The 27993-nt window shown below is 48.7% G+C and overlaps 1 protein-coding gene across 50 annotated transcripts in view; it reads right to left on the reverse strand.

The window, feature by feature from the left end:
• TENM4 (teneurin transmembrane protein 4) overlaps positions 1–27993 on the reverse strand; it is a 2941714-nt gene that overhangs the window by 712690 nt on the left and 2201031 nt on the right. The window lies entirely within an intron of this gene.

The following is a 27993-nucleotide window of genomic DNA, read 5'->3' on the forward strand; positions in this document are numbered from 1 at the left end:
TGAAATATGGGAACAAAATGCTTGCTGGGCAGGATGCACAAGCTCATGAAGATACAGGGCTTCACAGGCAGTAGGTTCTTAATAAATATCAGGTTCCACGTTACTCTCCTTCCTCTTAACAAATGCACTTATAGTTTCGTCTATAAGGAGAGGGAGGTGAGCCTGGGCGGCGTGGACATAAACAGACTCAGGCAGGGGTCACCTTGCACGGCCTGATCAGAAATCAGCCATGAAGCCCAGGAGGAAGATCAACGGAGGCATTTCCCAAGCCCAGAGGAGAGATGACTAAACGCTTTAAGAAAGGGAGTTTTTGCCTGTTCTGTTCATTAGCACATTTTTTAATTATGAAAAAAATACATGTATAACAAAAGACATTATACACATACAGGGACACACACACATGTTTGGGTATGAGAGAGAGATGTTTTAGCTTTATTATTTACTGCTGTATCTCCAGTGGTTAGAAGCGTATCTCATCTGATATATAGTGGATATTCACTAAACATCTGTTGGATGGATGGATGGATGGATGGATGGATGGATGGATGGATGGATGGATAGATGGATGGATGGATGACTGGAGGTGTAAATGGGTGGGTGGGTGGATGGTCAGGGAGTATTTCAGAGAGGAAGTGAGGAGAAAACATACAGGGAGATGCAGTAAAGGAAAGAAGAAGGAGGTAGGGAAAGCCTCTGAGATTACCAATTTCCTGCACTTCCTCCAACAATACAAATTATCATCTAAAAAACAAACCATTCTGTTCATCTAAAATGTAAAATAGGGTGAGATGGCAGATTCCAAAATGAATTGTTTTCTATAAAGGCCCAGGGTACCTGGGGGTTCAAAATAATCTCCATGAAACCAACAAATGAACAGCCACAATATTTATTCCCAAGCTCAAGGGTGGGATGACTAGTGATTCCTTACAATTCCTTGCATTCCCCGCAGAGGAAAGCAAGTATTCCTGGATATTCAGGGTGGAGGACTATCCAAGGGGTCAATTAATACATAATTAATAGTGAAATTAACAGAAAAGCCCCAGCCCCTCCCTGGTGCACGTGGGCCAAGGTCAGAGTCAGTGCAGGGAGCACATCTGTGTCCTCCTGAAAGGCCATCACCGGTCACATAAGTGTTTATACATAAATTTCCATACACCCACACACCGCTGTAGAAACCGAATCTATAGCACACATATGTTAGACGCCATCTCCTGTTATTTAAAACCATCAGTTGGGAGTTCCCGTCGTGGTGCAGTGGTTAACGAATCTGACTAGGAACCATGAGGTTGTGGGTTCAGTCCCTGCCCTTGCTCAGTGGGTTAACGATCCGGCGTTGCCGTGAGCTGTGGTGTAGGTTGCAGACGCGGCTCAGATCCCGCGTTGCTGTGGCTCTGGCTTAGGCCGGGGGCTACAGCTCCGATTCGACCCCTAGCCTGGGAACCTTCATATGCCGCAGGAGCGGCCCAAGAAATGGCAAAAAGACAAAACAAAACAAAACAAAACAAAAAAAACCCCATCAGTTCACATGTTTACATTTAGCCCACAGAGTGAACCCAATTACTGGAAAACCCATCCCCTTATGGCCAGAGAGCTAGTCTACCTTGTTTCTAACTTTACTGGAGATGACAGTATAATACTTCCTTGGGGTACACATTTTTTTCCCCATCTTAGATCATATCCTTAAGGTAAGAATTTGAAAACTGCATCGTCGAGTCAAGGGTATAAGCTTGCCAAAAAGTTTCCCAAAAGGATTGAAATGATTTCTTTTATAGGAGGATGCTCTTTTTGCCACAGACTCATGAAGAGAAATGACGACTAAAATTTTTGTTCAGTCGTATAATAGGAAAAATGATGACAGGTTAATTTCTGAAACAGCCAGAACAGACTGAAAGGCAACAATGGCATGATAATGTAGGTTTAAAAAAAAAAAAAAAAAAAAAACCCTCCAAGAATGCATTACAAAGGAGGCAAAGGGGGAGGCAAGGCTGGGATAATTGGTAAATACACATACGCCGTCCAAGAGAATTCTGCTCTGGCTGTGACTACGGGGGACGCCTAGAACTCAAGCTCCCTTCAAAGACCCTCATGCCACTTCCCCCTTTTCTGGGCATTAGTCCCTGTGGGAATTCCATGAGAAAGGCTGGAAAGGCATGAGAGAGAAGGATTTCAAATATTCCCTTTGTCCAGCCTATAATAAGGATTATTCTAAATCTTTTGTCCAGCGCATATAAGATACCACGACAGTTAATGAATAAGTTAATTGGTTAAATCATTCTAGTGGGGACCTCCAATGCATTCCAAGTAAGCCTGTAGTGTGTGTGTAAAAGATTAAAACTGCCTACAAGAAAGGACCAAGACACCAGATGGCTCAAAGGACCCTCCCTGATATTTTTTCTTTTACTTTTTTCTTTTCTTCTTCTTCTTTTTTTTTTTTAATAAAAGCAGTATGTTCTCATTAAAGAAAACTTGGAAAAATTTTTAAAAGTTAAACAAAAATAGCAATTACTCTAACGTTTCACCATCCATGACCAGTATGTGGATAGACTTGCAGGCAACTAGACATGAATTTTTATAAAACTGAGGTTAGACCGTACGCAGACTTGCGTCTTTGCTTCTCCCATTCAGCATTCTAAGCACTGATCATAAAAATAATTCTTTCAAGATGTCTTGAAGGCTAAAGACTATTATCTAGCATGGATGTATCATTAAGACTAAATCATTCTCCTCACTAAATACTTGAAACGTATTTTTATTTTTATTATTCTTTTATCCACTCGACATATATTTAGTGTATGTTTGCTATGTGGTGTGGACAGGTCGACGAAATAGTCTTATACCCTGCACTCAAGGAGAAAAAAATCAAGTGATTAATAACATATTTAAGCAAAGCTCTGTAAATGCAGTAGGAGGTATGTCCTTTAAGCTTGTATAGGACTGGTAGTGGATGGCAGGGTCAGATAGGAGCAAGCATGTTAACACCCAGCACAGGGTAACACACGTGTCAAGACTGAAGCAGGAAAGAGCCGATGCCGCTGGTGGAAGCTCAGTGGGAGAGCAATGGGAGGGGAGGAGAGCTACACAGCTGGTCTCTCCATACTAAGCGTGCTGAAAAGCCATTCACACTGGGAGAAACACAGGATATGCTTTTACATTTTAAAAGAAGACGTGTGTTAACACTGGGACACCATTGGGCCAGATTCCTTACACCTGACAAGCCTCTAATTAGCAGCCAGTTTGCATTCAGATTTCATGGTTGGCCAGTCTGCCCATCTGCCCACTTCAGGCCACCTGGACAGGACGGCAGAGCAGGCATCCAACAGGAGACGAGCCCTGTCAACCTGCAGAGACTCCAAGACCCTCTCCTTTCCCTTCTGGTGAGTTTCACCCATAAGGAAGGGTTGTGGGGAAGGGGGACATACCAGGCATACTTTGAACAATAACAAGATAAAATATCTGGCTCTAGGGGGCCTCACCCAAGATTTAGCTCAGTCGTAAGATGATCGCTGGGCAACACTGGCAGGTAGAAGGCAGGTTCAGTCTTGATCACACAGCTTTGGAAAGGCTGCTGTAAAACACCCTTTCCTTGTCTTGAGGCTGCCTAGCTAACTCTTTCTTATCTTTCAGCCTCATTTCAAGTATTGCCTCCTCCTGGAAGCCTTCCTAGGAGGAGCTGAAATACCCTCATTTAGAGGCACACTCCTCTACTCTAGCACTGGCTACAGTATATACAATCATCTCTTTACCCGTTTTCTTGTCTGGAATGTCAACTCCAGAAGGCTGGGCTTAGGATATCTGTGTAGTAACTCTTTAAGGAATGAATGAATGAACTTTGGTTCTCATTAAGAGCTGGCCCCAAAGCAGCTCCCTCTCTGAGGTCAACAATGATCCCCCTGCCTTGGGCCAGGTGGTATGACCCCTCTGAGGGGCTCATGTTCAGCCCTGCCTCCTGCCCAACCACATCTGCTTTCGGCAAAGGATCTGTGCTTTCTCTGTGCAGCCTCTAGAGCTGGTGTTGTTGGCCGAATAATGGCCCCTGAAGACGTCAGGTCCTAATCCCAGGAATCTGTAAATGTTACTCTATTTGAAAGAAGGGTCTTTGCAGGTGTAACTGAGAATCTTTAAAAGGGGGGATCTTTCTGGATTGTCTGGGTGGGTACTAAATGCCATGACAGATGTCCTTAGAAAAGAGAGGTGGGGGGAGATACATACACACGAGCAGGAGAAGATGATGTGAAGATGAGGCAAAGATGGAGTGATGTGCCATAAGCCAAGGAATGCTGGCAGCCACCAGAGGCTGGAAAAGGCAAGGATGGATTCCCCTCTAGAGGGAGCCCAGTCCTGGTGAAACCTTGATTTCAGCCCAAGGGTACTGATTTTAGACTTCTGGCCACCAGAATTGTGAGAGAATATATTTCTGTTATTTATTATTATTATTATTATTTTGTCTTTTTGCCATTTCTTAGGCCACTCCCGTGGCATATGGAGGTTCCCAGGTTAGGGGTCTAATCGGAGGTGTAGCTGCCAGCCTACACCAGAGCTATAGCAACGCGGGATCCGAGCCGCGTCTGCAACCTACGCCACAGCTCACGGCTGGATCCTTAACCCACTGAGCAAGGGCAGGGACTGAACCCACAACCTCATGGTTCCTAGTCGGATTCGTTAACCACTGTGCCACGACGGGAACTCCACATTTCTGTTATTTTAAGCCACTGAATTTGTGGTAATTTGTTAGAGCAGCTACAGGAGACTAATACATCTGAGTAGTGAATGGTTGTGGGGTCAGGACACCTGGCATTTAACCCCAGCTCTGAAACTCTCTCAGCAAGTTTTTTTTGGAACTGAGATTCTTCCCATGGCTTCATCTTAACCCACAGCTAGTCCTGGGCAAGCCTTTGGTTTCCTAGCCAGGAAGATGGGAGAGGAGCAGTCACAGCTGGCAGAGTTGCTGGGGCTTGAGGGGGACACATACAGCACAATGCCAGGCACACAGCAGTCACTCCACAGGATAACTTCTTGTTCTCCTTTAGTACAACGAAAAAAATAGTCAGCACTGGCTGAGAGCTTCCTGTGTGCTGGGTACAAGCTAAACCTTCATTTCAGAAGGAGGTACTGGCCAGCATCTCTAAGAGGGGAGCGGGAAGGGTTAAGCGTACCCCTGAAAGAGGTGTTTGGAGCTCCCTAGAAAGAGGGATGACAAAATGGGATTTACTGAAAATGTACAATGTTCCAGAAAGAAACACAAGACCAGAAAAATCGCCCAGCTCAGCCACAATGTAGAGAATTCTCTACTTTGTCAGACCACCTTTCTCTGCTCTTGGGATATCCTGTCCGGGATATTTTCCCAGGGAGTGTGTCTTTCCCACACACAGAGGTCAGACTCACACACTTAGTACAGTGAACACTTTCACCGTGTCTTCTCTGCTCTCCACACCTTCCTTGAGAATTGACTTTTCTAGACCCACTGGTCTCAAATGAAGGGGGAAAAAAAGGTCAGTGAGAAATAGAAAGCTGCTGGTATCACCTACAAATTCGGGTGCAAAAAGATGACTTTTTCCCCCTAAGTACTAATGCTTTCTCTTGTGTGACCTCTCCCCTACGTTGTAGACCCCAAGGAAGTTGAGAAAACCTATCAGAGCCCCCAATCCATCCTGTGCCTTTTGTGGCCAAGTGCAGATGGAAGGCAGAGCCCTGGGCCACGAGGTCCCTGCTTGGCTCCTTCTCCTGGTCTCCAGCCGAGGCCCCACAGCTTGGATGTGGGCTCAAGCCCTCCCACCAGGCAAGGGGAGAAGAACAGGGAATAGGCAGAGAAGGCACCTTCCTAACTGCCCAGCTCAGGCACTGCTGTGCGAGCAAGAACCCAGTGCTTTCTCTGGATTCCAGTCCAGACCCTCACTTGGGGGCATGCTTTCCTGAGAACCACTCCCTCATGTCATCTGAAGTTCAGGGTCAGATTCAGCTTCCACTAACAAAGGAGGCAGAAAGCCTGGTGGTGAAAGGGTAGTGCAGGTTCTGGACTGCCTGGGTTTGAATCTGACTTCCACACGGATGACCTAGGACAACTCGGGAAAGGATCTGAAACTTCTCAGCCATAATATGGGGACAAAAAAGGAAGGTGGAAATTGACACCTCATTGTAAATCCACCTCTGCTGCAATTACAAATAAATAAAAAATAAAAGGAAGATGAGGAAAGCATGACTCAGCCAGGAATAAAGAACTTAATCCTTCTCTATCCCTCCTTCTGCACGCATCCTGGGAACACAGTGCTAAGGCAGAGTTCCTGTCCTCAGGGAGGGGACAGGGTCAGTAGCAGTACCTGATAATAAATGAGAAAATAAACAAGGGAACTACTGCTGGGAGGAAATGCACATGTGGCTGAGGAAGACAGTCAAAGGAGAAGACCTTTATAAGAGAGGATGCTGAACAGGTGCACTGGGTAAGAATGAGCCAGCCATTCTAGAATGAGCCAGCAGCAGATGCAAATTCCGCTATTCTGCAAAGGGCTGGAGGGGTTCAAGAAACACAGCAGAGGAGTCAGAGTGCCTGGAATAGCACAGAAGGGTGAGAATGGCACAGGGGATGTCAAAGAACTACCTTACAGGACAGGTCATGTTGGAATTGTTTAAATTTCATTGTAAATGTGATGAAAACCCACTTTGACAGTATAAAACCATGGAGTAAGTGAGGCTCTTATATCGGTATCAGAGGCTCTGACGGCTGTGTGGAGACCATCCTACAATAGAGTGGAAACGGGAACCTGTTTGGATGCTATTGCAATGGTCCTAGGGAGAGGTGACAGTGGCCTGGACCCGGGTGGCACTAGTCACGATGGAGGGAGATGGACGGGTCCGAGAGGAGTATTGACAACGGCTGACACTGCCCTGAGGGTGGCCAGCTCTGTCTAAAGCACTACATACTCACTGTCCCACGGGGTCCTCCTGGCAGCTCCATGAAGTCAGAGGTCAGTGCCGTCGTTTTCTCAGGGTGAGGATACTGAGGACCAGAGAGGTTAGGTAACTTCCTCGGGACCACACAGTTAGGAAGTGGAAGAGACAGGACCAGGACTACCGAGTTCCAGAGTCCACACACCAAACTGCTTTTCCTCCAACAGCCCCGCCAGGGGGTGGGCTGAGGTTAGCGAGGGAAAGGAAAGCCAGGGCGGCTTCTAGGGTCTAGGCTTGAGCAGCCGGGCCGCTGCTGATGCTGTTGACAGATGGAGATGGATTGAGGAAGGGGCTGGCTAGTGGGGGGCAGGTGGGGAGTCTGGGAGTGGAGAGTCACTGGGGTTCAAGACCTCTGTTTTGGACATGTTGAGGCCCAGCCACCTTCATTTTCTCCTCACCACTTTCCTGTTGTTCCCTGCAAAGCGGTGAGTGGTGGCGGATGCTGTGGGGGGCCGGGCTGACATCAGGATAGAGAAAGCAGGGGCAACTGTCTCTGTCTAAGGGACTCTCGCACCCAACATACACAGGTGTGAGCCCCCCCAGCGCCCTTTTATGAAAGGAAGCCGGATGGCAGACCTGTTCAGAAATGCAGGCAACAGGGGGTGAAGAGAGCAAATCAAAATTATCCAAATGAATTTTTGTTTGTTTGTTTCGTCCTAAGTTCCCAGTAGTTCTTGGGAGGGACAGTCACGGGCAGTTTCCACACCAGGACAAGAAATGAGGATGAGTGACAACAGAGGACCGTGCGGTGATTCAGAAACCTGGAGGCAGGGATCCAGAGTCACATCAGGGGCTGAGCCACTTCCTGGGAGGATCCCTGTCCTTGGAGGCCCACTTGCCAAGTCAGGTCTTGGGGACAAGGCTGACTCATCTATCTCAGGGTTGACTTGGCTCTGTAGTGTGTTAATAGCATTAACAAAACAAAGGTTCCTGTTCCAAAGGCTTGGGGAAAGCTGGCTTAGTAAGGCCTGTTTCCCGCAGGCTTTCTCAGAATCCTGAACCTGGGAATGTCCATGTGACTCTCCCAGAAGAAGGAGACTAACTTCCCAAACGTATTTGATCCCAGAATGAATGCTTTTGCAGCCAAACATGGCTCAGTACAAGTGCTCCAGGAAAGACTTTTGCAGAAATATTCATCTAATCCACCCCAACTTTAGAGAAAGGCAACATGCTGAAGGTGCCAGAGCTTGTGATGGGGAGCCTTGTGGGGACTGTTGACTGTGTGAGGCTGTGCGGTAAGGCTTGGGGCTGAGGACATGCTGTGTGACCATGAATGGGTTAATGAACCATCCTGAATCTTGGCTTCTCAATGGTTATCCGAGCGAGAAGAACACAGAACACAGCTTTCTGTGAGAATTACAGCAGTTAACTTGTATCAAGGCCCAGGTTCAGGAGACCAGCACCCAGGAGGGTCCCTCTGCAGCTCGGAGATACCGTGGTCTCTGGCTGGCTTGTTGCTGGGCTGAATCTTCGGTGCCTGGTCTGCGTGGGTCAGATACCCCTGCTGGCCGACTCCCTGCTGCACCAGCTTTGCCTTCTCTTGGCAACAGCCCTCCTCAGGTGGCCCCATTCCCGGCCATTATCAAGCTTCTCAAGTGGTCAGTCAGGGGGCAGCTAAGTCCAACCTGGAACTTCAAAACAAGCCCCCCTGGGGCACACGGTAATGGTAGCCAATGACACAATCATACCCCACAGCTTAAATGGCCTGAAAAAGCTCCAGGCCCAAAGACTCAGTGTGCCCAGCTTGCTAAACGCATAGAGTTTCTGGAATGCTCCAGGCAGCCATAGCTTCTGCAGTGGCCCAAATCGACAAGCCCCAGCCCTGTAGGTCAAGAATCCCTGTCATTTGCTTGGTGCTCGGTTCTTCATTCAACACATCCTGACTGACCCTTTCTCTGGACGGGACGGAACATGGGTATAAAGGACCTGCTGGTCTAGCGGAGAAGGAGGCCACGGGGTGTGAAAGCACAAGGATGGAGCTCAGAGCAAAGCTGTGTGCCTAAGTGGCAGGCTTTTATTCAGAAAGGATGAGGCTCTGGTGCATTCGGAACAGTGGCTTCAAAAATCAGCCCTTGGCATTTGCCAGACAATGGCTGGAAGACTTCTGCATAAAGAGCCCAGCTCAGATATGATGACGATGCCCTGTTACTAAGGAGAAAATTGAGAATCAGAGAGGTTTAGGAAGTGGCCCAAGGCCTCACAGATCTCTAGGGAGAGCTGAGATTCAAATTTAAGTCCTTGGTTTTGGCGCCCTTCACCAGGCACCCTTCCTTAACCTGGGGCCTCAGACACATGCCCAGGTTTCTCTGGCCTTGTATGTCTTTCCTCCACCGTGTGCAAGCTTTGCTTTTCACGGAATAAAGGTCTGCCACTTAGGCACACACCGCTCTCCCTCTAGAATGTAGACAAAATGAGCAAACAATGGATTCCCAAGGAAGCTTTTACCAGCACCCGCTTGCCCCCAAAGCCCTGAGAGCAAATTCAGTAACTCTACCACCAGCTCCCAGGAAGACATCCTGCAGGAGGCGCCCCAGGAGGCCGAATCAAAGGGATCCCAAGGTCCAAACGCCTGTAGCCCACATTCCCGAGCCCCTAATGGAGCTGGGGTGGGAGGAGGTATAGAGAGGTGCTACCATGAGATATTCGCCCCCCCCCCCCCTCCAAAAAGACGCTGGGAGCATCATCTCTCAAGGCTCAGGGCTGGCTCCTGGCCTGAAAAACCAAACCACCCCCCTCTTGTGGAGAGATTCCTTAGCGGAATATTTATGAGACATTAAAACCACTGCCATCAACTCTTTAAAAAATTCCTGTACATGTAATTATGGGTCCAGGATGAGATTCCTGGATGTAGTATAATTACTTCCCTGAAGCTCAAGCTCCCTGGGGACTGAGGGCAGGAACACTGCCTGCAGATCTGCTTCCTGGGTCTCCCTCCGCCCCCAGACTCTTCCCTCATGACAGTGCCGATGCTTCTCCAACTGCCACCCCCTAGCCCTCTACCCATTCCCCACCTCTCTCTGCCCTGCGCTGAGCCCGGGAGGACGCCTCAGCCATGGACCACCCTTCTCATTTGCAGTCCAGCCCCGGCCCCGCAGGGCAAGAGGAGAAGAGGCGGAGGGATTTCTCATTGGCTCCCTGTCTGCTTTGGTACCGCCCCCTCCTCAACCGCGGCTCCGCCCACAGCCTCCTTATCGGGTCCCCACCCTTCTCAGGCTCCAGAAATAGCAATTTCTCTCAGCCCTGGGGTGGTTTGGGGTCCACTCACCTAGGTGGCCCAACATCTCTTGTTTATTCCTTCAACTCTCGCCTGTCCCACGTCTGCTAAATAAAGTCACTTAATTTGCCTCGCCTGGGATGAATTCTATTTTCCGAGGGGAATCTGACAATAAGCAGATCAGGAGGAGAACTGCGGTACCTCAGGACCAGGCCACTCACTTGGTAAGGAATACACGTGCTCGGTCATCAACTCAATCATCACCTCGCTGGTGTGAGCTGCCCTCTGTGCCACGTGCAGGCACTGGCGATGCCGGCGGTGCTGGGCAGTGCAAGGTGTCCCACAGCCAGGCAGGACCACCTGCTCCTGTTTCTCTCTGTTCTCCGCTCCTCCCTGCCCAGCCTGTGCGTATGGAGGTGTGCGTATGAAATATGATTATATTATATACATATGATTTTTAAAATATGCATGATATACACAAATGGTTTTTTTTTTTTTACCCTAGTCTGAAACAGAACACCACACTACCCACACTCTTGGTTAATAAAGTATTAGAATAACAAATTCTTCTGTTCCTCATGACTTCACCAAGCTGCCTGAGAACTTTCTGTGTGTCAAGCCTTGTACAAGAAGCTGTGGTACCGAAGTGAAGTGAATGGCCCCCTAAGAACTGACCCCTGCCCTTGGGCACTGCCAGGCTTGTGAACCTCACATTCCTACTGAGCAACCGAGGAGCCCTTCTCCACTACCATAAAGATATCCCGGGCCATGTCCTTCCCTTCCCACCGGCTCACCTGGTGGGACAAAGAGAGACGCAGGTGCACATGCCCCCCCCCAACTTCAGCCCATGATCGTGAATTCTCCCTAACCTTCAGTGTTCTGGACCCAGGCGGTAGAATGAAGAATGCGATATGCCCCTAGCAGAGGGCCCTGAGGCACATGATTCTTTACTTTTCTCCACTGACACCTAGTCAGTGTGGCTCTGGTGCAAAGAGTAATTAACACAAGGCTTTGCAGGCTAGCAGAGCTCAGGCACCAACAGTGACAGAGCCCTGGTCTATGACCAGCCTTGTGTTTGTTCTTCAGGCTGCATAGCTTCCCTTTTTGGTGTCCTTTCCTACAGTCAGGAGCCCCCCACCCCACCCCATCCCACACTGCTCTTCGTCCCTGTCCCTCTGCTGACTCTGCCAGATCATCAGCTCCTGCTCTGTGACTCAGGAGGCCTGGATTTCGGTCCCAGCCCATTGCTGACTCACCAGTAGGAACAGGCACAAAACACCACCTCTTTCGGGTCCCTGGATTCCACACAGGCGAAATCAGGCATCAGAATGGAGGATCCAAAAGAACCTCTTAGTGGAAAACCACTGCACATCCCCAAGCCCACTGTCACCAAGCAATGAGAGGGGAAGACAGAGCCGCCTGAAGACACGAGGTGGGATTGCAGCCCAAAGAGGTACAGGAGGGGCTGAAAGGTGCCCCAGGAGAGAGCGTTCACTCTCTGGGCCAGTGGGCTTCTCCATCGCTGCCCATGACAATCCCTGGAGGAGATTTCAGGAATCCTGATGCCTAGGCTGCTCCCAAGAGCAGTCAGAGCAGAACCCCGGGGGCTGCAACCCAGGCATCTGTTTTTCTCAAAGCACCCTGTGTGACTGAAATGTACAGTGAAGACTGAGAGTCACCGATGTATAGTCACTGTCCACATTTTGGTAACTTCCACAGATGGTCAGTGATGTCCATTTAAAACATATAGTTTAGCTTCAGTGGGTAAGGGGGTTTTTAATCATAGAAATTAAAAGCAGCTAGGTTATTAAACACTCTCTATTTACTTGTGCCTCATCTACCAAAATATAATCCCCTATTAAGAAGAGAGTATATATGGATTAACTTCTATAATCAAAAATGTAATTAATAACCCAGTTAGAACAAGATTTTGAAGGGCTAATAATCGCTAAGTACAAATTATGTATTCTCATTAAAATCTAGCTGTTACAAACTCTACTTATGCAACCAATAACCCCTTGTCTAACAATTTGCTTTACTTTAGAGCTATTAAAAAGGCATAATTTTTTCCCTGTCCTTTGGGACGACGCCCCTAGAGCTTTTCGAAGGTCCTGGTTCATGGGCTTCAGCCTGTTGCCAGCACTTTGCCCAATACCTGCCTCTTGGCATGTGAACACAGGCTCTCATCGTCTCTCCTCCTGTCAAGTCGCCTCCAAACCCCACCCAGTCAACCCCCCTTTGCCTTTGGGGACTTTGAGTACCTGCCATGTCTCTGTGAACAGCACAGAACAATCCCCGTCACAGACAGCATATTATGTGCTTTCATCCTTAGCGTGTTCCAAGATCACTTACTCAAATTCCTCCCATCGGAGAATAATGAAAAGAAGATATATGTTGAAATCAGATAGTTTGGGACTAAACATGTGACCCGAGGATTCCAGAAGCAGACCCCCAATGTGCAGGCACCTAAAAGCTGACGAAGGTCATGCGAAAGTACAGTGGGGAAAGGTAGCAGGCTTTTCAATAGAGGTTGCTAAGCCAAGTCGTTACCCGTATTAAAAAACAAAAAAAAAAAAGACAAACCTTGACCTCTATTTCACACTCTACAGAAAAATCAATTCCAGATGGGCTGTGGATCTAAATGTAAAAGGCAGAACAATAAAACTTTTACAAGAAAACACAGAACATCTTCATGACCTCGGAAAAGGCAAAGTTTTCTTACCCCAAACATAAAATGTGCTCGCCATAAAGAGAAAAATAAAATTGATAAACCGAACTTCGTCGCAATTAGAAGGTTTTCTTTACCCAATGCCATTAGGAGAGGAAATATGTAAGTCACCGAGGGGAGACGCTAGGGACAGTATCTGACAAGGGGCTTGTGCCAAAATACAGAATTCCTACAGGTAAATGAGGGGGGAAAGCAAATAGTCTCATTTTTAAAAGTCTTGAATAAGGCATGTCACAAAAGAGGATGCCCAAAGGGTCCAATAAGCATACAAAAGGGTGCTTTACTGGATCAGGTACTAGGGCAATGCAAACTAAACGACAGTGAAATACAACTGCACCACCCCCAGAAAGGGCTCAAATGGCAAAGGCAGTGGCTGGGAAATGTGTAGAGTGATCAGAACCCTCATACACGTCTGGTGGGCATGCCCGTGGGTGCCATCACTTTGGAAAACCGTCCGGCAGTGATGACCAAATCAGAACATGTATATATGTATATATCCTATAAGGCAGAAACCCCAATCCTAGGACCAACTTAGTGCCCAAGGACATGTAAAGAATATCCATCAAAGCACCACAGGTAACAGCCCCGAACTGGAAAATGAATGAATATCCACCAACAGCAGAGTGGATCAATAAATTATGTACACTCATGCTAGGCAATACTTAGAGAGCTACGAACATAAACACACTCCAGCTCCATGGAAAAACACAGCTGAGTCTCACAAACAAAATGCTGAGTGAGTCTATGCTCTATGATTCCATTTACATTAAACTAGAAAACAGGCAAAACGAATCTGTCATATTACAGGTCAGAGAGCAGAGTCATCTTCACAGGAGCGGAAGGGAAAAAAAGGGAGAAGAGAGGGGACAGGAGGGGGCCTCGGGGAGGGTGGTAAGGTTCTATTTCATGATGAAGGCTCTGGTTACTCGGTATGTTCACTGTGCGAAAACCTCCCTGAGCTATGCATTTACGAGTGGTGTATGTCAATAAAAAGTTTACACACACAGGCCAAAGTTGGCTGTTCCACCTTTTAACTGTGTGTGACCTTGGGCTAGGCTCTTTATCTGGCATTAAGTTTCCTCTTCTGTAAAAATTGGAATTATAATACCACCTACTTGGAAGGGTTGTCACAGGGTAAAATGGGGGAACATAAGGTGTATCCTGACGCACACAGCAAGCATTTCATGCATCAGTTTCCCCACCCTTTCCTAGTGCAACCCTACAATAGCCTTGTAGGATCTGGGACCTTCAGGAACTGTCTCTTTCCTTTGTGTACACTTAAAATGAACAACAACAACAAAAATCAGAATCAAACAAAAGATGTTTTGAGGGGTAAGGGTGGCCCAGGGCCCCTCATTGTTTGTCTTAGTATGTTTGGAGAGTCTCCCTATGCATGGAAACAATTCTCACCTCCAGCAAGGTTAGAACCAGGCATATGTCACAGCAACAGGGTTGGGGGGTTAAACACAAGGACTGCCCCCGACTCTCGGTAATCCACAAACAGTGACAGCGAGGACTGCTCTAAGAGGACAGAAAGAACACAGTAGCATTATGCTGCCTGCCAATATGGCAGCCACTGTCTTTTAACCACACATGGGCTGAATTTTCCAGGAGTGACCTTCTTCACAGACAGAAAAAAAAATTACGAACATAACTACTCTGTTTCCTTCAAACAAGTGCCAAGTCCCAAAATGAGAAAGTGCAAGTTACATAAAACATGAGATGCTCAGAAAATAAACTTGTGATTACCAGGAATTGGAAACCAGTCCTTGTCACACCCTCATCCCCACCCCTCTAGACCTGGCACCTTTAGGTGGGGTGGAGCCCTCTGACCTGCATGTGGCCACTGAGTTTGTTCCTTCATTCAGCAAACATTTATTGAGCACGGACAGATGAGAGGACAGAGAAGAATGTGCCTGGACCCTGCCTTCATGGAGCTCAATGAAGAGTTAGATGTAGGCATCTCCAAACAGAGGGGACAGTGTGAGTATAACCCAGCAGGAAGAACTTGACATTGGTGTTGCTGAAACAGAGAGCAGAGATAAGGAGCACTCGAAAGAGAAGCTGGGAGGTTGGCAGCACCAGATCAAGGCAGACCTTCCACGGGCTCTGTCTTGTGGGCCAGCAGTTTTCAATCCTGGCTGCACGTCAGACTCTCAGAGCATCTTTCAAACCACACTGAGGCCCCGGCTCATGCCTGGAGATGCTTGTTTAATGGGCCCAGGCTTAGGCTCCATCATCAGTGATTCTGGGATGCAGCCCGTGCTGAGAAGCATTGCTACAGCCCAAGGGTCTGAAAACTACCATCCCAGGGCCAAATCCATTTCTTTACAGCTTGAGAACGAAGAATGGTTTTTATCGGGAAACACTTATGATCAATTTCATGGAAGAAAACACTAACTCCGACTGAGCAAAATCCTATCCCCCCCCTCAAAAAACAAAAAGATTCCTCCTTCCAATTAGTCCACTTGTATTACTGAAAAGGGTATTCAGTGATTATATTCTGAATCTGATCAGTTAAAAAAACTCGTGAAACTTGTCTTCTCTCTTATTATATAAGTACTCACACAGTACGGTCAGTTTTGCCTCTGCAAAGCCCCAAATATTTACTACCTGGCCGTTTACAGAGAATGGATGCTGCCCCCCTGCTATGGTTGATGGGGAGAAATGGAATCATTATGAGCAAGAAAATAATATGGAGGGTTTGTGTTTTTTTAAACAAGGTCCCTAGCACCTGTGTGGGGACAGATCTGAGGAGAAAAGGCTCGAGAGAAGGGCCAGAAAGCAGCCATTGTTTAGTCTTGGCCCAAAAAAGAACAGCAAAGCCCAGAGCTATGGAACGGAGTAGGGTGGCAGGCCTACATCTCGGAGGTTAGAGGAGGAGGTGACAAGCACAGGCTTGGTGGCTGATGTATGTGTGAGGTGAGGGCAAGAGGGAGGTCCAGGAGACATCCCGGGGACCACCCAAGATCACACAGGTGGCCGCACCACCACTCCCCAATCCTGGCGGAGATGGGGAGCCTGGGGAGGCAACTAGAGCCTCTTCTTCTCTCGCGATGCCATCTGCTTTGTGTAGCCCTTGAAGATAGTGCCCTTCCTGGTACATCAGACAAAAAAGGTACAAGAAAAGAGACGGCGCTGTGGTATACCCTCTGGCACCCTGAATCCTAAGTACCACCCAGAAGGGCAGTGTGCCCCCATTCTACAGACAGGAAACAGGCCCCGGAGAAGAGCTGCACCTTGGCCTCTTGGGGTCCTTACTCCCCTTCGGTGTGCTGATACACAACCAAGACCACACATCTGGCCCCTAACCGCTCTCAGAATGCCCTCCTTATCTCCGCATCACGCATGTCTCTGAACCTCCACGTAAGCTCCGGGAGGCCAGCGCCTGGGATCTCTCTCCCTGAGATCCTTGGCTCCCGTATCAGGCGGCCCCAGGTTCAGATCCTTCCCCTGCTATGTCCTCAGGGCACGGAGTCAGTCCCTTCACCTGGGAAGTGGGGTCGAGACTCCTCCATCGGTGGTTCCTGAGAGGCGTAAAGAGGCTGCTACAAAGCACCTTTGGTGGCTAGTGCCTGGTAAGCGCCCAGTCGAGCACGTTTCCTTAGGGTGCTTCCCTCTTGCAGCCTTGATTCCTGTGTCCTTGGGTCTGGCTAGAGCAGGCAGAGGCAGGCAGGGCACTGAAAAGGGTGCACTCAGGAGCCAGAAGGCTGAGGTCCCAAGCTCAGCCCTGCCACTTCCTGGCTGTGCCAATCTGAGGTAAGTCTCTTCCAAAACTAGCTGCTACCTCACAGTGAGAACGACTATGAGAATTCAGCGAATTAAAATCGGTAGGGCATTCGGGCTAGTGCCTGTTTTCTCAGTGTTAGCTCCTGCTGTAGTTTTCTAGTTATTTTTATTTTCCATAGTAATGTTAACACCAGGCCCTCTATAGGGATCCAACAGAATATTCACCAACAATGAGCCTGGTGCCTCAGTTTACCCAGAATTTTCCAGGCGCTGCCTGGGTGCCTGGCCCGTGCTAGCCTTTGGGATGACAAGGTGACTCAGGCTCCCCCAGCACATCAGAGATCCTCGTTTCTTTGTGAGCAGCTAAAAACTGACGCATGCAGTCCTCATCCCTCTTTAGATTTACATAGTGAAGCAGCAGGTATTTATCATAAAGAACCATAGGCTCTTATCAACCCTGACCCTCAAAAAAATTCTAAAGCTAAAAGATATTTCTTTCCTTTTTTTTTTTTTTTTTTTTTTTTAGTCATTTGGTGGCAAAACCAATGTGAAGTGATGGGAGGCTATTTATTGTCTTTATTTCCCCACTTGGTGGGAACAATTCGCTGCCGAAAAAGGAATGGGTTGGATTATGGAGCACTGGCCCAGACGCCAGTGAGGGTATTACATAATATACAGTCTCTTTGCCTTGGCTCCCTTCTGAAATCTAAAACTGCACTGAGTTCCAAAACACGTCTGACTCCCAAGGGCTTCGAATGATGGATTGCGGACATGCATTTATTATTTCCGTGGGACAGCTGTAATCACTCGTATCACTTCCTTCAACCATAAGATACAGAAAATTGGTGTTTGCCCATAACCAAATGACTTTTTCTTTCTCTTTGAAAAAGAAATCAATAAGGGGGTGTTTTCAAGAGGGATCCGAGAAATGAAATCGGCTTTCCTCTTTTCACACGGTTGATATTTTCAAAAAACCTTTACCTTATCACCAGTGCAGACTCCGTCAGACTGCTCTCAGGCAGGAAAATCCAGGTCTGAGGTCAAGGACAGCCCATGTCTCTGGTGGCTTAGCTCAGGAAGGCCACAGGAGGGGCGTGAAGATGGAGAGGGGTCTCCCTGAGCAGAAGCCTTAATCCTCTGTCTCACAACCCAAGATAACACTGTCCCTATGGTGTCTGCTCCCTGTGAAGTCCTGGGTGGCACAGAAGGCCAGTGCCAAAGCCGGGGAGAGAGGCACACCGTGAACTTGGAGGCAGAAGGAGCAAGGCAAATGGAAAGGATTACTTCACAGGTTAATTGGGAGAGACTCGCTTTGTAAACTGCTGACAGCTTTGGGGCGCTGGAGTGACAGGCTAAATTAGCAAGAGGATGGCTGGGTGGCTTGCCAGTGAAAACCCACCTCGCTAAAGCAAAGTCTCAGAAAGGAAACACACCCTTTTTTTTCTGTAGGTGTTCCCGGATGGCAAAGGTTTGGGTAAGGAAAGCAGGAAGCAGCAATCTGCCTACAGGGTTTGTTTCCCAAAGCACCTGGGCACTGCCTGTCCCCTCACAACCCCCATCCCTGTTGCCTACAGGGGCAGAGGGTACTGAGCTGCCAGTGGGAAATGTGGGTGCGGATCCCTGCTGTCTACTTGCTGAGCAACTCCAACTCAGAGCCCCCCGCCTGTCACCTTCCAGACTCCTGAAGCAGGAGGCAGAGATCTGGAAGCTCCTTCCTTATCAAACAGGCTTTGATTCTCAGGCTGCTTCCATCACCAGCCTGTCCTTTCCTTCTCCCTCTTCTTTCTTCTCATCCAAAACGAAATATGGGATTCCCAGCATTTGAACATGAAGATGAGACAGAGCCATACAGACACATTAGGGAACGAGAGACAGCTAAGAATTCAGTGATAAAGTCATGTTGGCCCCAGGGTTCTCCCCCAAATGGGGTTCAGCTGGGACCCGGCCTCGCTTCTACTCCTTCCCTCCCCTACCCCAGTGCCTGGGCAAATCTCCTCTTCCTCTTCCACACCCACCAGCATCCCACCCTCTTTGCCCCGTAGCTCTTTGTCCTCCTTTCATTTCGCCACCTTTCCACTCTGGAATTCAGTTACAACAGAGTGCCTACTACGTGCCAGCTTAACAGGAGATAGCTGGGTTTAGTCCTCCAATCAGCCTGCAGAATAGACAGGTCACCTCTTTTTTTATTTTCTTTTTTTCTTTCTTTTCCTTTTTTTTTTGCTTTTTAGGGCTGCACCCATGGCATATGGAAGTTCCCAGACTAGGAGTCTCAAGAGAGTTACAGGTGTCGGCCTACACCACAGCCACAGGAACCTGGGATCCGAGCCTCATCTGCAACCTACACCACAGCTCAAGGCAACACTGGATTCCCCACCCACTGAGCGAGGCCAGGGATCAAACACCCATCCTCACGCATACTAGTTGGATTTCTTTCTGTTGCACCACAATGGGAACTCCCACAGGTCACCCCCTTTTAGAGAAAGAGAGGTTGCAGCTCAGAGATGGCAGGTGGTGGAGGAAGCATCTACACCCCGGGAAGGTCTTGGTATCTCTGGGCCTCCCCTCCCTCATCTGACCAAGTGAATACTACCTTCTTTTCTTCACAGGATGCTTTCTTTTTTTTTTTTTTTTTATCTTTTTGTCATTTTTTGGGCCGCTCCCTCGGCACAAGGAGGTTCCCAGGCTAGGGGTCGAATTGGAGCTGTAGCCACCAGCCTATGCCAGAGCCACAGCAACTCGGGATCCGAGCCGCGTCTGCAACCTACACCACAGCTCTCAGCAACGCCGGATCCTTAACCCACTGAGCAAGGCCAGGGACCGAACCCGCACCTCATGGTTCCTAGTCAGATTTGTTAACCACTGCGCCACGACAGGAACTCCACAGGATGCTTTTAAAGACCAAATGGGACAGTTCTCAGTGGCTACCACAGTGTCATTATAACCCGTGAAGGGGTAAAAGCACAGCTTCTATTTCCCATCTGTGCTCTTTGCGTGATAGGACCGCACCAGCCCTCCTGGCAGTGCCTCTGTTTTAACTACAGCAAATGAGATGGAAATGAAAGAAAGGCTGGCTGAGGAGAAGGGTGCTGGGGAGGAGCTTGCCCAAAGGAGCAGAGGTGGGAACTCTAAGCCAAGAGAGGAACAAGAGAGAAGCTGAGTCTAACTGCTAGACAGAAGGCAGGAGGAATGTTCTAGAAGGTGGTGGAGCCAGGAGAGTCTGTACTTAGCCCCCGGGGCAGCTGTGTTGGGGAGTGGGGAGCAGGTGTCCAGCTCTGGCCTCACTGGGTAGGGGAGGGAAAGGAGGGGGGGGTGGGCCTGAACAGAGGGAGGGAGTCTGAAGGAGGGAGAGGCCCAGGCAGGAGGAGAGGAAGCTGCTGAGGCCTCAGGCTTGTTCTCTGAAGGGGAGAACATGAAAGCTGTCACCCCTGCTCCCCGCAAGCTGGACCCAGATCAGCATCTCATGTGCACAATTGCCCACAGACCCATCATGCCCTAGTACTTCCCAAATTTGCCTTACCCTCCCTGGCATGTTCAGGGACAATCATGTTTGCTACCCACACGAGGTTGTCTCCAGGGAAGAGGGGGCTCCCAAATGCACGTACAGGGCACCTGGTTCTCCCGGGCCTCCCATCAGCCCTACCTGCTCCTGATCCCAGCAGCTCCCAAAGGGCAGATGCACAGCGGGAAAGAGCCCGGTTCAAGTCGAGGTTTCAAAGTCCTTCTCCTTTGCTCACTTCCTCACGCACAATTTTGAGCAGATCCCTTTCGGAACCCTCAGTTTCAGCATCTCTAAAAGGGCCAATTAGGCCACCTACCCTTAGGATTTTTGTGAGGCTTTCATGTGATAATCAGTGCTTGCCAACTATACAACACCATGTAGAGAGCTCCCGTTGCGGCTCAGCGGAAACAAAACTGACTGCTATCCTTGAGGATGCGGGTTCAATCCCTGGACTCGCTCAGTGGGTCAAGAATCCGGTATTGCCGTGAGCTGTGGTGTAGGTCGCAGACACGACTCGGATCTGGTATTGCTGTGGCTGTGGCATAGCCCAGCAGCTGCAGGTCCAATTTGCCCCCTAGCCTGGGAAATTCCATGTGCCGCGGGCACGGCCCTAAATAATTATAATTTTTTTTAAATGACCAAAAAAACCCCACCATGTACATGCATTATTATGTTTACCACTAAGATGTGATGATCAGCTATTGAGGGTTGGTTATGTGTGTCCCCTAAAGAGAGATGCTGAAGTCTATCCTTGGAAGCTGTGTATATGACCGGATGTGGAAAGAGGTCCTTACAGATGTAATTAAGATGTAAGTTAAGACTGGATTAGAAGGAACTCGTATTCCAGTGGGACTAGAGTCCTTATGAGAAGAGGAGGAGAGACAGACCCACAGAGAAAGGAGAATGCCACGAAGACACAGATGCACAGAGGCGGCCACGTGAGAACGGAGGCAGGACGCAGTTACCAAGTGCAAGCTGAGGAATGCCAAGGACTGCTGGCGACCACCAGCAGCCAGGAAAGAGGCATGGCACAGATTCTCCCTCTGGACCCCCCAGAAGGAACTAACCCTGATGACACCTTGATTTTGGACTTCAAACCCGCCAGAACGATGAAAGAATAAATTTCTGTTGTTCTGAGCCACTTAGTTTGCGGTGCTTTGTTAGGGCAGCGCTAAGAAGTTAACACATCAACAAAGCTGTGGCGTGGAAAGTGCTCTAATGGACAAGGCGTGCAGCACAGAGAATGAAGCAGGCAGTTCCTCCCCAGATGCCTGCTTCTGCTGCCATCTCCTTCCCGCCAGCCCTCTGCCTTCCCGCCCTGGGCTCCATCGGTTCTGACGTCCTGATGGGAAGTTCTCTCTGGAAACAACCCCACCCGGTACCAATCACCATCTTTTTGAAACTGATCCATCCAACAACAGCCAAGCACTGACCACATCTCAGGGCCAGGCAATGGGGGTACAGAGGTGACCCTGACAGGGGACATTCCCAACTGCACAGAGCGGACAATCTAGAGAGGAGACTCTGAACAGGACATTGCAAATGGGACACAGGCATCACAGGGGGAGGAGCATACATGATGCTCTGAGGAAACGAGGCCAAGAATAAGACATGACCCTCTATGTCTGTCGGCAGCTCCACGGTGACAAACCCACACAGGTCCTAAAAGGCCACAGGCATCAGATCACAGCTCAGGAACTTCTAGGACTCCCACTGGCTACAGCCTCAGGTCCCATCCTTTTAGTTTTGCGCTGAACTCTCCCCATCCCTCTCTAGATACATATCACCCAATCTTTTATACCAACACTTTATACCTATTCAGCCAACAGACAACACAGGCTCTGGGGAGTCCTGAGTTAGAATCCTGGCTCTGCTGTACACCTCTGAGGATGCTGTACCCCTTTATTTTTGACCACATCTGCAGCATGCAGAAGTTCCCAGGCCAGGGATCGAACCCACAGCACAGCAGGGACCTGAGCCATTGCAGTGACAATGCCAGATCCTTAACCTGCTGAACCACCAGGGAACTCCTCTGCAAACTTTTCTTAACCAGCCTAAACACTCCTCAGCATCTCAACCTCTACAACCACGCAAAGCTCAGTACTCATCCGAGTTGTATGGTCCAATCAGGCATCTTTTCTTTTGTTTGGGTCTTAACCCTACCCCAGCTTCTTGCCTCTCTTAGTTCTTTGTATCATGCTTTCTATCCAGTTCTTGCTCCAGAAGCTCTGTATTTAAGTTGCTGATTGCTTCATTATTGCAACCCCCAGAAAAAAAGAGGGAAAATGTCATCTAAAACCATCCAAATATTGAGCCACTCAGGAGCCCACGATGCCTCCAGGCTGAGACAAGGGGACTATCTTCAACAGCAGGCTTGTGATCGCCAGACCTGAATGGGCTCTTCACTTCTGCCTTGCTGGCTCCCAAAGTGGCCCAGCTGTTCACACTCTTGCAGGGGCCCCTTCTGCCCAGGGGCGAGGACGGAGTTGCCAAACTGCATCCCTAATTGGGAGGCAGGCAGGCAGGGGGATGGCTGGGGGTACAATAGCCCCTCGGTGGCCAAGCTGAAGCATCTGCCTCCCCTCCTTTTGTGTGGTTCCCAGCTCATTAACATGCACAGATACCTCGGAGCTGCGGGCATGGTGGCTGCCCTGTCTCCCAAGCCTTCTCCCCCGTGTGGTTCCCACTTCATGGGGCCAGCTAGTCTCTCAGAGGCAGAGATGGGAGCGTGGCTTGAATAACTTTATGAGTCGCCAAAACCCAGAAAGACACACTCCAAGGAAAGCTGCCCTCTGGGTCGGCAGGGGCACTGGTAGAAGGGAATTAGACCATCATAACAGACAGCACAACGTGGCCTCTCATTCCTTCTTCGCGGGAGTTTCTCCTGAATGCTACATCAAGGGCTTCAGAGCCAAGTCAAGGGTCTGGAAGGTCCCTGGAGGTGCTGCGGGTTGAGGATCCAGCCCTGACACTGCTGTGGCTCAGGTCGCAGCTATGGCTTGGGTTTGATTCCTGGCCTGGGAATGTCCATATGCCATGAGCATGCCCTCCCCCTCCCCCCTAAAAGGGACAGGAGTTTCAGGAGGGACTAAATACTCAGATGCTAGATTTATGGGGCCCAGAGAAAGAAGACATTAGCCTTAGTATGAGGAGTAAGGGAGGGATTTAAAGGGTTGACATCCAGGGAAAAGCAGGAGCTAAGAAGGCAAAGTCCATCCAGCTGGAGATTAAGATTCATGGCCACCTACTATGCACCAGACAGGGTGCTCATTGATTTCCACATGTGGTGTTATATCACCCTCCAAATAGCTCTGTGGTGTAGGTATTACGGATATTACCTCTCCATTTCGCAAATGATTCTACCCAAGCGCAGGCGGGAGGGTGGGGGGAGACTGAGTGACCTGAACACACTGAAAGCTGGTAAGGGACAGAAGCAGGATTCTAATCCAGACCCCAAAGCCCGCTGCCCTCTCCATCACAGGTGACACAGCTGCTGGGTGACAGATGTTCCCATCGTGCTCCTTCCCTCACACTGTTTCTTGAGTTAATCCACGATTCTCAAATATTTGGCGTCTGGAGAATTCCTTTCCGGGCCAGAGGTAGCTGCCACTCATGCTCCATAAGGAAGGACGCGCAGGAAAGCAGATACGGAGTTAGTGGAGAGCTCGTACCACCCGGCTGCTCTGGAGCCCGGAAAGCAGACGCAATGAGGCCATTCAGGTCTGGAGGTCACGGGACTTGGGCTGAGAAGGGCCCTCTTGTCCCAGCCTTTTGAGGGAGGGCTAGCTTCTGAGTGGCCCAATACTTGGGGAGGGGGAGTATACGACTCTTTTTTTTTTTTTTTTTTCCTCACTTCTGAGGCTCGTAAGCAATCAGCAAACCAATCTATAGACACTGTCAAAGGGAGTCTGCATGGTGGATGGAGGGTTAGAAAGAAAACAGTCTAGCATTTGAAAATGTCAACTCTGTTGCCACACAAGGCCTGTTTATATGTGGTTTCTCATTAAACCTGTGTGACAACCTTGCATAGAAGGTACTAATGTTTGCGTGTCTATTGAAGAAAAATGAAAGCTCAGAGAGACTCTTTTTTAAATTAATGAATTTACATATGCATGTTTATCTACCCTAACTTGTGCAAAAAAACCTGGAGACCCGTGAAGACAGAAGATATGAAATCTGAAATGTGGCCCCAGGTTGCTGCAAGCTCTATGCTTTTCTCTCTTTCCCCCACCCATGTATCCTTCAGCCTAGGACTTTCCCAACCCTCACCTAGAGCCAGGAGGGTCCAAAATACAATTCAATATGCAAAGCTTCATTTGCAGAAGCAGCAATGAATTTTCAGAAGCAGAGGACAAGCTAGAGGGGGGCGGGGGCTGTCTCAACTGGGTGGAGAGTTAATTTAGTTGCTTTCAAAAGTCAGCAATACACGCCCAGCCCTACCTCCCAGAGCCCTGAAAGAGACATGAACTTGAGGCCACCGCCGTACTTGCAATCTGCATGATCCTGTGATCCTGCTCAGAACATCTAATCTCCTTGTAATTTTGTTCTTACATCCATATCAGGGAAATATGAATAGCCTCGACTACTGCTCACCGACACAGCTGCTCAGGGTGTGAGTGGGGAGAGGGGGTATAAACACTTGGTCAGCCGTAAATCACAGTGCAAAAGTGAGGGCTTTCTTTCATGCCTACCTGGGTAACAGCACCCAGTCCCGTGGACCCAATGAGACCTAACCATCAGTAGAGCACACTCAGGGCCAATGGCAGAGTTTATTCTGCTATATTCAAAGTCATATTAGAGTGCCTGGCTCTGTGATGGGAGACCAAAGGCAGACAGGGAACAAAGTCAGGGCCATGATGTGCTGGTTCTAGGACTGAAATGGGGGCCCAAGGGGGAGGCTGGAAGAGTGGACTCAGGATGGACAGGGCAGGAGCTGCTGGTGGAAGGGTATTGGAACTTGACAGGTAAGTAGGATTTGGCCCTGCAGACATGGAAAAGGCGTTCCAAGCAGAGGGAACAGTGTGGCCAAGGCACAGAGGTATGAGCAGGACAGCATGCAGAGGGAAGCGTGGTCATGAGCCTCACTGGTGCCAGGTGGCAGCAAGCCTGGCAGACAGCATTTATTCATCAGTGAAACATCATTGCAACTGTCCCGCGTGACTTTTCACAGCCAGATGCTGGGAGACAGCCCCGAATCTCCCTGACCCAAAGGATTGGCAGCATTTCTTTGGCCATTTGTTGCTCTGATTTGCTAGCAATTTTCTAAAATCAAACCAATCCACTGGGCATATGGGTCCCCACTGTTTTAGTAAGTAGAAATCTAACAGTTCCATTTCCTCCCTGGGGAATGAGAAAACACTGAAATAAGTAGCTGTTTCCCACATTTACATGGTTCCTTTCTTCTTGCTTGAAATGACTTATGGTCAAGGATTAATCTGTTAGGTGGGCAGAGAAAAATTACAACCTCTGTCACTGTCTAAGGAAGAGGTAACACAGGGTGGGAGGGTAACGCAGGGTGGGAGGGTAATAGTTCTGCTTGGTCAGAAAAATTAAAGACTTGGATTCTTTGGAATTTGAGATGAGAACTTAAAGCCATAAGGGAACTGGGATGAGATCTGGTCTAACATACAAGTGCAAGACTCTCTTATAAAACAGCCTGGCCAACCAGCAGGCACTGAGCTTTGGCTTGATTCACTTTTGTTTACTAATTTGATGCGCCGATGGATCTTCACTTCCGATGGAAGCACAAACACTGCACATCACAAAATGAGGGAAAAGGGAAACAGGGCAGGGGGCAATGGGGATTTGGGGAAAGAGGCTTAGAATCAAATTTAGCTCCTCTATTTCCATAGATGAGGCTACGACGATTTTAGGCAAGACACTGAAACTCTCTGAGTCTCCTCCTCTGTAGAGAGTGGGTTATAACACCTTCCTGGCTGGGGTTGCTGTGAGGATTGAGTGGACCAGCGCATATAAAGTGTCCAGTAGAGATACCTGGCACACAGCCGGCACTCAATAAATGGTAATTATTATTATCTCATTAGCCCAAACTCCCAACCAAGGCAGAAATCCTTCTTCAAACAACTCTGACACACTAAGGAGCTTTCAGGTCTCTACTTGAATAAATATTTGTTGATCGATTTGGTGATCGGTTGGTTCTAAGCAGCCAGGGTCATACACACCCTACCCTTACTTAATCCTCTAGGTTCTCAGAAATGTTTTAGCAACAAGGCCACATCCATCTCCACTGGGTGGTACCGAAGGGAGAAACCGTTCCCAGCATGGGGCCTGGCTCTGGTCACTACAGCTCTTCTCCAATCCAAGGAGTTCAACGCTTTCTTCATCTTTTTTTTTATGGCCACACACACGGCACACGGAAGTTTCCAGGCCAAGGATTAAATCCAAGCTGCAGCTGCTACCTATGCCACAGCTGCTGCAACCCCGGATCCTTTAACCTACTTGAGCCGGGGCTTGAACCCACACCTCTGCAGCAACCTGAGACTCTACAGTCAGATCCTTAACACACTGCGCCACAGTGGGAACTCCCACCATTTATTTTTCAAATGTGCAGACTCCTTGTAGAGAACTTCCCAGAAAGCTGCATATACATGGAACCAGCTGCCTACAAGCTCGGTGGTGTCTCAGACCCCATGAAGGACTTTCAGGCTAAGCAGGACTATTCTGGAACCTCACCAAACAAGGTGAAGACACTACTGCTGATTCACCAAACATTCCTCTCATCCTCTCTGCCCAGCACTTCCCCAGTAAACTCAGAAGTAGTGCTGGATTCAAGCTCTGTCATCAGTGGACCACAGTCCAAATTCCAGCGTCCCCATGTAGTTTGTCATTAAGCCTCAGTTTCCTCATCTACAAAATTGGGAACAATAATGGTACCTACTGCGCAGGGCTGTTTTGAGGGGTGAGGGGGATCATGCATGTTGATGCTTAGCACAGTGTCTGGCACAGAGTAAACACACAATAGGAGTTAGCTATTGTTCTTTCCTAGTACATCTGTCCCCTTGTCCTCGCCCTGCTACCTTAGATACTACAGTCTGCCATTGTTCCACTGAAAGGGATCCTCAAGAACACACATTAGCTCCAGAAGGACTCAGGACAGCCTTGAGTGTCATGCCTGAGGTTTCAGGCAGGGGGCGCTCTGCCCAAGTCAGCCTGGAGACAGCACCTAACAGGTGCCGGACTCGGCCCCACAGGAGCTCAGAATGGCATGTTTATGGTCTTTGATTAATAAATGCATTTGATTTTAAAAATGCATCGGTTCAGTAGATTAAAAATATATAAATAGTCTTGGAAAAGGAAAAAACTAAATGGGATCTATGGAGATTTAAAAAAAAATTGAGCATCCCAATATCTTTTCCGATGTATTCTCTGAATTCCTTTCCTCCCTCTCTTCCTTCCTTCCAAAACATGCACACATACTGAGTGGTTACCTGTGTCAGCCTTGTGCTAGGCACTGGGAATACAAGACAAATAAGCCCTGCTTTCTGCCCTCAAGGAGCTCACAATCTAGGTGGGGAGCAGACAGAAAGTGAACACAAGGGGGCAGGTCCCCCAACAGGATCAGTACAGGTTCTGAGGATGCTGAGGCAGAGCCTCAGACTCCAGGTGGACACAGAGGAACAAGGGTGTCTCCCAAGGAGGGGACATGCAAACTGAGACCTTTGAACCACTTCATTAGATGTTTTGGCTGGTTATAAAATATGCATATATATTTTATAAAACATATATGTAGTATATATTTATTGCAAGAGACTTAGGGAGCACCGCAGTGCCAGACAAAGAAAACATCAACCATTTCTCACCACAGGAAGCAACCACGGATACATCCGTGAACATTTCTCCATCTTTCATGTATGCAGTGAA

The sequence above is a fragment of the Sus scrofa genome, chromosome 9, assembly GCF_054392235.1.
Source record: "Sus scrofa isolate SSC_HxYL_T2T_F1_AM1 chromosome 9, Sscrofa_HxYL_maternal_Yorkshire_Landrace_v2.0, whole genome shotgun sequence".
In the NCBI taxonomy this organism is placed as follows: Eukaryota; Metazoa; Chordata; class Mammalia; order Artiodactyla; family Suidae; genus Sus; species Sus scrofa.